This window comes from Accipiter gentilis, chromosome 14, assembly GCF_929443795.1.
Source record: "Accipiter gentilis chromosome 14, bAccGen1.1, whole genome shotgun sequence".
In the NCBI taxonomy this organism is placed as follows: domain Eukaryota; kingdom Metazoa; phylum Chordata; class Aves; order Accipitriformes; family Accipitridae; genus Astur; species Astur gentilis.
Genome location: NC_064893.1, coordinates 25,290,678 through 25,297,783, shown reverse-complemented (window position 1 = coordinate 25,297,783; position 7,106 = coordinate 25,290,678). Strand labels below are relative to the sequence as shown.

The 7,106-nt window shown below is 49.1% G+C and overlaps 1 protein-coding gene across 19 annotated transcripts in view; it reads left to right on the top strand.

The window, feature by feature from the left end:
• The first annotated feature begins 427 nt into the window (after positions 1-427).
• The window catches only part of ADNP (activity dependent neuroprotector homeobox), a 35,572-nt gene continuing 28,893 nt past the window's right edge, over positions 428-7,106 (top strand). For 8 of the 19 annotated variants that reach the window (XM_049816771.1, XM_049816769.1, XM_049816768.1 and 5 more), the window contains exons 1-3: positions 2,086-2,682; positions 3,687-3,736; positions 5,403-6,143. The gene's annotated coding sequence lies outside the window, so the exon portion shown is untranslated. Of the gene's footprint in view, positions 587-2,085; positions 2,683-2,790; positions 2,849-3,686; positions 3,737-5,402; positions 6,144-7,106 lie in introns of those variants that run through there. The other 11 variants (XM_049816774.1, XM_049816773.1, XM_049816756.1 and 8 more) reach the window with 10 other exon arrangements.

Below are 7,106 nucleotides of genomic sequence, written 5' to 3'. Positions count from 1 at the left end.
CGCCCGCCGCTGCCGGGGCGCGGCCCGCGGGGCGGGATGGGGGCCAGGCCAGCGGGAATCCATCGGGGCTCGGGCCCCCTCCCCCCCGGGGCGCGGCCCCCTCCCCTCCCGCCGGACAATGAGTCCCGTATGCTAATGAGAGTCTCGCGTCACTTCCGCTCTTTCTCGGCCGCCATCTTGGCCAGGGCAGGTTCTGGGCAGGAGGGACCCGGCTGTATTGTCTGCAGGGCGCCCAGGGAGCCCCCCCCCCCCCCTCTCCGCCCCGGAGCCCCACACCCCCCGCCCCGGGGACCGAGCCCAGTGAAGCCGCCGCCACCGCCGCCCCCGCCCTCCCGGGACCCGCTCACCATAGGCCACCCCCCGCACACTCGCCGCCCCCCCCCCCCCCCGGCACCCAACCCCCCCCCCCCCCCGCCGCCGCCGCCATCCATCCCCCTTTGTCTCCCCCGCGCCGCCGCCGGCTCCGCTCCGCCCGCCCGCCCAGGGACCCGGGCGGCGCCAGGGAGGCAGCTCCGCGCACCCCCACCCCCAGCACAGAGGTGCCGGGGGAGCGCCCGCCCTCGCCGCTGAGGAGAGCCCCAGTCAGGTAGGTGTGTGCGTGAGTCCGCGGTCCGACCCGGGCGGGGGCAGCCCCCGCCCGCCCCCTCTCCCTCTCGCTCTCCCTCCTTCCCTCCCTTCCTCCCACCGCCCCCGCGGTGCCGCGGCCCCCCCCCCCCCCCCCGGCAGCCCCGTGCCCCAGCCCCGGCGGCGGGGCGGGAGTCCCGCGTCCGCCCCGAGGGGCAGGAGCCCCGGCGCCGTGCCCTGCCCCGCCGCAAGCCGGGGGGCTGCGGAGTTTGGCGGGCGGGCCCCCTCCCCCGGCCGCACGCATGTTGGAAGAGAGAGACTTGGCCGCCTCGGGGAGGCCGGTTCCGCTCCGGCCGGCTGCGGGGACCGCTACGCTGCCGGCTTCCCTCCCTTCTGCCCGGGGCCCGCGCGGCAGATGCAGTCCCAGCCTCCTCCCTTCCCCCTCCCGGCGTGGGGGGGGCGGGGGACGGGACGGGGGAACGGGGACACGGGGCCGCACACGGATGCGTCCCGAGAGCGGCTGCGATGGCGGTAAGGCGAAGTGAGCGGGATGATGAGTGCGGCGAAGGGGTCCGGCATCCCGGCGCTGCCCGCAGCGTGCCGGCAGCCGGGCGCGGGTCCCCGCTGGCGGAGTTGGCGCCGAAGCGAGGTCGGAGAGCGGCGCTGGCTGCCGGGCGATGAATGGGGGAGCAGCCTCCCTCCGGCGGCCGAGGCGGCTCTTTGCCTGCGGGCAAAGGCGCGATCCGGCGCCGCTACCCCGAGCCGAGCACCAGCTGCAGGATGGAGCGACGTTGACTCACCCGTCCCTCCTTTCCCTACCCTGGGCTATAGTTACCGACACCCGTTTTTCAGACAAAGGCTGGGGGAAGATCAAGCCCTAAAGCCTCGCTCCGCTACCGGGAGCTGCACACACCACCACCACCCCCCCCTTCGCGCACCCCCTTCCTTCGGTGGCTGCAGCCCGGGGGCGGAGGAGGCGGGCTGGGGTGCGAGGAGGGGGGGGGGGGCGGCAAGATTTCCAAAACAAGCACCACGGCGTACGCGATGCTGGCGGTGCCCCCTCACGGGCACACCGCCCACCCCCTTTAAATCGGTATTGTTGCTCCCGGTTTATGGCCGTGGAAGAAAAATAACCAGCCCCCACCCAAAATGCACCGCAGCCCGGTCGGCGGCGCCGAGTGCGGGAGGGAGGCAGTAGGGGGCGCCCTCCCCTCGCCGGGCAGGGCTGCGGCGGGCGCGGGGGGGGGGGGGGGGCTGGGGGAGGCGGGGGAGGGAGGGGAGCGGAGCGGGGGGGGGGGGGGGCAGGGCCGGCGGCGCGGCCGCAAAGCGGCGTCTGCGGCCCCGCCGGAGGGGCTGCCCCGGGCGGGACGGGCTCCTGGCGTCGTACCTGCCGTCCCGGAGCCGGCCTCGGCCGCCTGGTTTGGGGGGAGGGGGGGGGCGTCGGTCCGCTGTCGTAGAGGTCGGAGGGCAGGGCTGGGGTTGGCGAGGGAGAGGTGGGAGCCCGCGCTGGGCAGGTGGGAGGGCTTGGAGCACATGGAGGGGGTCTGCGGAGGGTGTTGGTAATTGTACCGAAACTTGGTTGTGGCTTGGGGTGCCATTTGCTGTATCAACTTGCATGGCTTTTTTTCTCACGTTCTGAGCGCATGGCTGCAGTGGTAGAAACTTGGAGTGTGAGGCGTTGCTAAAGCATCGAGTGCTTTGTCTGGGGCCATAGGCGAGAGTCCGGATAACCGGGCACTTTGACGTTTTGATATTCTTTGTTTATTGGATGTATTTAAGCCGTTTGGTAGGTGTGAAAAAGGTTTTCATTCCTTTTAGAGAAATTCCATTTCGGCTTTTTTTTTTTAAAGATTGTTTTTACTAGCTACATTTCTATTTTTTTTTTTTTTTTGCTACTATTTCTGCTTAGAGGTATAAGGTGTGAGATAATGGAGATGCATGATTCCTACCTGTCAGGGTATCATGGACCAACCTTAGGTGGCTTCTGTGTGGCACAGCCTGTATGTGCTTGCTGCAGGCCACCAGCATTGTTCTCTCTTGCAGGGTCTCGGCTACTTGGAAAAACTTTCACTTGGGGACTCTGGTAACTGTAATAATTACAAGTTGCCATCCTTCTAGGTGAGAAAGATGTATCATCCTGTTTAAAAAAGAGAAAAGCTTTTTTGTTTGTTTGGTTTTGGTTTTGCTTTTAATAACAAAACAAACCAAAGCTTGGTCCCTTTTTAGATGTGCATTGGCAGATGTTGGGCAGTAATTTGATATCAGCACAGCAACATCTACCGTGGTACGTGTTGAAATCTTAAAACGTTAAAAAGAGACAACAGAAGAGGAACACCCTATTGTTAATAAAATTGGGCTTGAGGCTGATGGGTTGTAACACGATTGTCGCCTTTCCTGAAGATAATTACAACAAATACTTAAATGAACCTCAGTCAAAATAGAGGTGTCCTTTTTCACACAGAACAAATAACTTGTTCTCCTCCAAAAGTAATGGTGAGCTAAATGCTTTTGTACTATTTTTTAATAGTAAGCTGCCCTTTACTAAAATTATTATTTTGTAATTAACCTTTAAAAATGACTTTTTGGTATCTAATAGAAATGAGATGCTTCCAGTGTTTGGGGATGACTCTCCGAGATTGTTGCAAACTGATACATTTTTAATAGCCCGTTATTAAAAAAAAATATTTAATTTTTTATTTAACTTGATGTGGTGATCCATCAGACAGGTTTATAGAAAGCTTCTCTTTAGGTTACTACTATTTATGCTTCAAAGTATATTATGTGGAACTACTAGAGCTTAAAAGTCATTAGGAGCTTGTAAGATCACTTGTGTTCAGATTTTAGGAGGGAGATGTTTTTTGGATATGCAAGGGATGGGGAAGGCGAAAGAAAGGTGGCTGGCTGTGTTTGCCTGTAGGTAAGACAGACAAGTGGTGAACAGTGTCTGCTGCTCAGAGTGCTTAGGAATGAAAAACCTTCACAGGAGAGGAACTTCTTGACTGTTTTGGAAAGTTCGTGCCCTGCAGTGTTGAGCATCAGCTGCACAAACAAAACATCTAGGAAGACTGCATGTGCTCTTCAGGATGAGATGAATAACTTAAATTTTTTTTCTGTATACGTAGGATAGAAGTTACCAGTTGTCAGAAGATGCCCATTAGCATTTTCAGAATTGGTATGTGTCACTTACAGTGGTATATTACAACAGCATTTTAATTAAGCTTTAATAGTATAAAGTATCATTTGTTAGGTACTTACCAAACTGAACTGTACAGTTACTGAATTCGCTATTAAATTCTAGATGAATGCACGTACGAATTTTCTGTGAAAGGTAAGTTGTGCTTCTGACACACTGTGGAGTGAGTAATAGGTGATTATTCCCAACCCAGCTTTACCACTCCGTAATAATAGTAAATACTGAAAGTAAGTAAATATTAAAATTTAAAGTAGCATTCCTGGAATACATAAGCATAGCAGAATCTTAGCAGTAGTCAAAAGTCATATAGTCCAAATACGTATTTTGTAACTTTTTATTAAGATGGCAGCTGATTTGATTGATGTAAAGAAAGAAATTGGAACAGATTATTTTGTGGGAGCAAAGACAGTGCTCATGGGTTAATATATTTATTTTGAGATGGCTGCAAATAAGGTTTAGTGGCTCAACAGGAAATTTATTGGGGTGTGTTTTGTGATTTGGGGGGGGGGGGGGGAGTATTTTGGGTGTGTTTTTGTTTGTTTTTTTGGTTTGGTTTTTTTTTTTCCAGAAAGGGGAAGTTATCTTTTCTCTGCTACTTGAAGTTGGTTTAAGAGAGACAAAATTTTATACACCGGGAATGAACAAAACAGTATGAGATATGACAAGGATCATAGTCTAAAGTCTGTAGGACATGGGTGCCGGGAGAGAGGCAGTGAATGGCTATAGGACTGCAATTGATCAGCTGATTAGTGTGGTCCACAGGTGTCATTTGATCTGCTTTATCTGCATGGGCAAAGATGGGATATTTTTTAAACTGTTAGTTCAGCTGAGTTTGTATATTAATAATGCTATGTTTGCTGGGATATTTTTTTAAAAATGCGTGTAACATGCTTGTTTAAAAAGATAACAGCTGACTATGTTGGCCTGCATCAAAACAAGCATTACAGTATTTTTTTAAATTAAATTAAGATCTGCTCTATGCTTAGATTTTATACATATCTAGGGTATTTTTTTATTAACATAATTTTAACAGTCTAATTGTTAATGTGGAGGTAGTCCTGCTCATGTAATTTTTTAATAATAGCATAAGTGATGGAGATGAGAATAAAAGGTGCTGGTGTAAGGGTAATGTAATGTAAATGTCTCTATATGCATTGGAAGAAAAAGAACTTCTGATTATGTTAATTTAGTTTAAAAAGAATCCTATACCTTCTGTATATATAGAAGGTTTGTTTTGACTCACCTGACCCATTTGGGGAAGAATGCCCTTGCTTTCCGAGTCAGGATGGCCAAATTGACCTGTTCATTTTGAGCTTTCAGGAAGTACTTAGATCCGATATAAAAACTGAATACATGTTCTAGGTTTGAGTAACGACATTTTTAGAGAGGGTGTGACTCTTATTTATCTACCTGAGGGCCATATGCCTCAAGGAAAAAACTACATTGTTCAGAGCTTCACTATAGCTAGCTCTTGTTGGAAGGCAAACATGAGGCTTGAATTTAGTGTCTCACTCTTATTTCACATTAGTGCTTTTGAATGTGTATGACGGTTGATGGTTTTGAATAAGAATGGAATAAATACCTTTTTTTTTTCTGCAGTGAGTCACTTCAGTTACTGCCATTTATATCCTTTTTTTTTTTTAAGGTGGCATTAAAGATGATTTGGATGAAAACTGATACTGGCTGTTGGGTCCTAAACCTGCATAGCTGACTGTATGAATGCATCACACCTGTGGGTTCTTGACTGTCCAGATCATGTGGCAAAATGGTTCTTTTAAATCCGCTTCTCAAGTAGTACCTAAACAATTTACAAGAAATAGAAACTAAGTAACTGTGTAAACAGCCTGTCCCCTGAAGTAACACTCTTCAGCTCATCCAGTCATTTAAATGTGGGAAAGGGCATGCTCTCAAGCCTGGCTTCACTGTTTGATGTTTCTTCCCTACCCCCAGCTCCTCTTCTCTCTTTCAGGCCTCAGCCTTCAGGCATTCTTTCTTTCACCCTTTTTTACCTCTTCTGTGTATTGATTTCTGATGCGACTCTGGATCTGGTAGTTCTTAGCTTGTGCTGCAGCTGGGCCAAAGAAGTTGTTAGTGATGCAGATTCATAGCAGCAACAGTAAGGGGGCAAAATGTCTCTTGAAATCTAAGTAGGCAAAATAATTGTCTTAAATGCTTTTTTCCCCCTAAAAAGTAAAACTTAAGTTTGTGATCTTGTTTGTTTGTTTTGTTTTGTTTCCCCATTCCTGCTGCTGCTGCTATGAAGCCTTTTGAATATCGAAGGTTCCTGAGTCAGACCGAAGACAGCAGTAGCTGAGGTGGATTAACGCTGGAATGTAGTCAGGGATTGGAACACTTGGGAGCTATGCTTAGACAGAAAGGGAAAGAGGTAAGAAATGTGAAGTGGTAAGACTGATTTTAAGCTCTTGTTCACAGATTTTTACCCAATCGTGTAATGCCAGCATTTGTGCACAGTGTGTGTGAAGTGGTAAGGCAAAGGAAAAACAATTAGCATCAGCCTACTTCACTGACTATTTTTACACTTTAAATATGCAGATGCTAGCCAGTTGGCGAGATCCCTTCAATATCTAATATATCTACTATCTGAGAAAGCATGTATTGGCAGAGGTTTGGATGAGCTTGTAAAAGTATTTGTATGGTCTCTTTTGTTTCATTGATTTGTTCTGCCACTTATATCAGCATGCAATGCAAGCAATGCATTTTACTAGTTAGGACACACTAAGGGATGCAGTTTCACTATTGGTTTAAATATATCTGTGTCTGTGCTGCCACTGAAAGGGGTGGTATGAGCCCTGCCACCTTACTCGTACCAGTCCTAGCACTTCTGTTTGGGTGAGTGAAGGAACTGCTCTGCCTGAAAAACACTCCTTTTCATTTGCATCATGTCTCTGCTCTGGCTGTTGACACAGTAGTGATGTCAGGAAAACACGACACAGAGGAGACAGGACTACCATTTTCACTTGCAGTCTAATCTGATTGCAGTTTCACAATCAGTGTAATCCAGTCATAAATTATGTGTATATTGATTCCATGCTTTTTGTTCTTGCACATTGTACAGAGACTTCTATGCTGCTTTGTTTAATTATACAAATGTTTTTGTGAGCTTTGGATTGAAAATTTTAAGATGATTCTTGATTTAATTTAAATGGTAACTGCTAATTCATAAAATGTGCTTATCTTTCCAAAAGAATTTTTATTCTGGGATTGTTCATGCTTAGCTACAATCTCGATGAGGATTATTTTGGAATCGTAGAGCATATTCGTGCAGCCTTTTTTCCTGATCACTGAAGTGTGGATATCATGGTGTAAGCAAATAATATCCTTCGTGCTT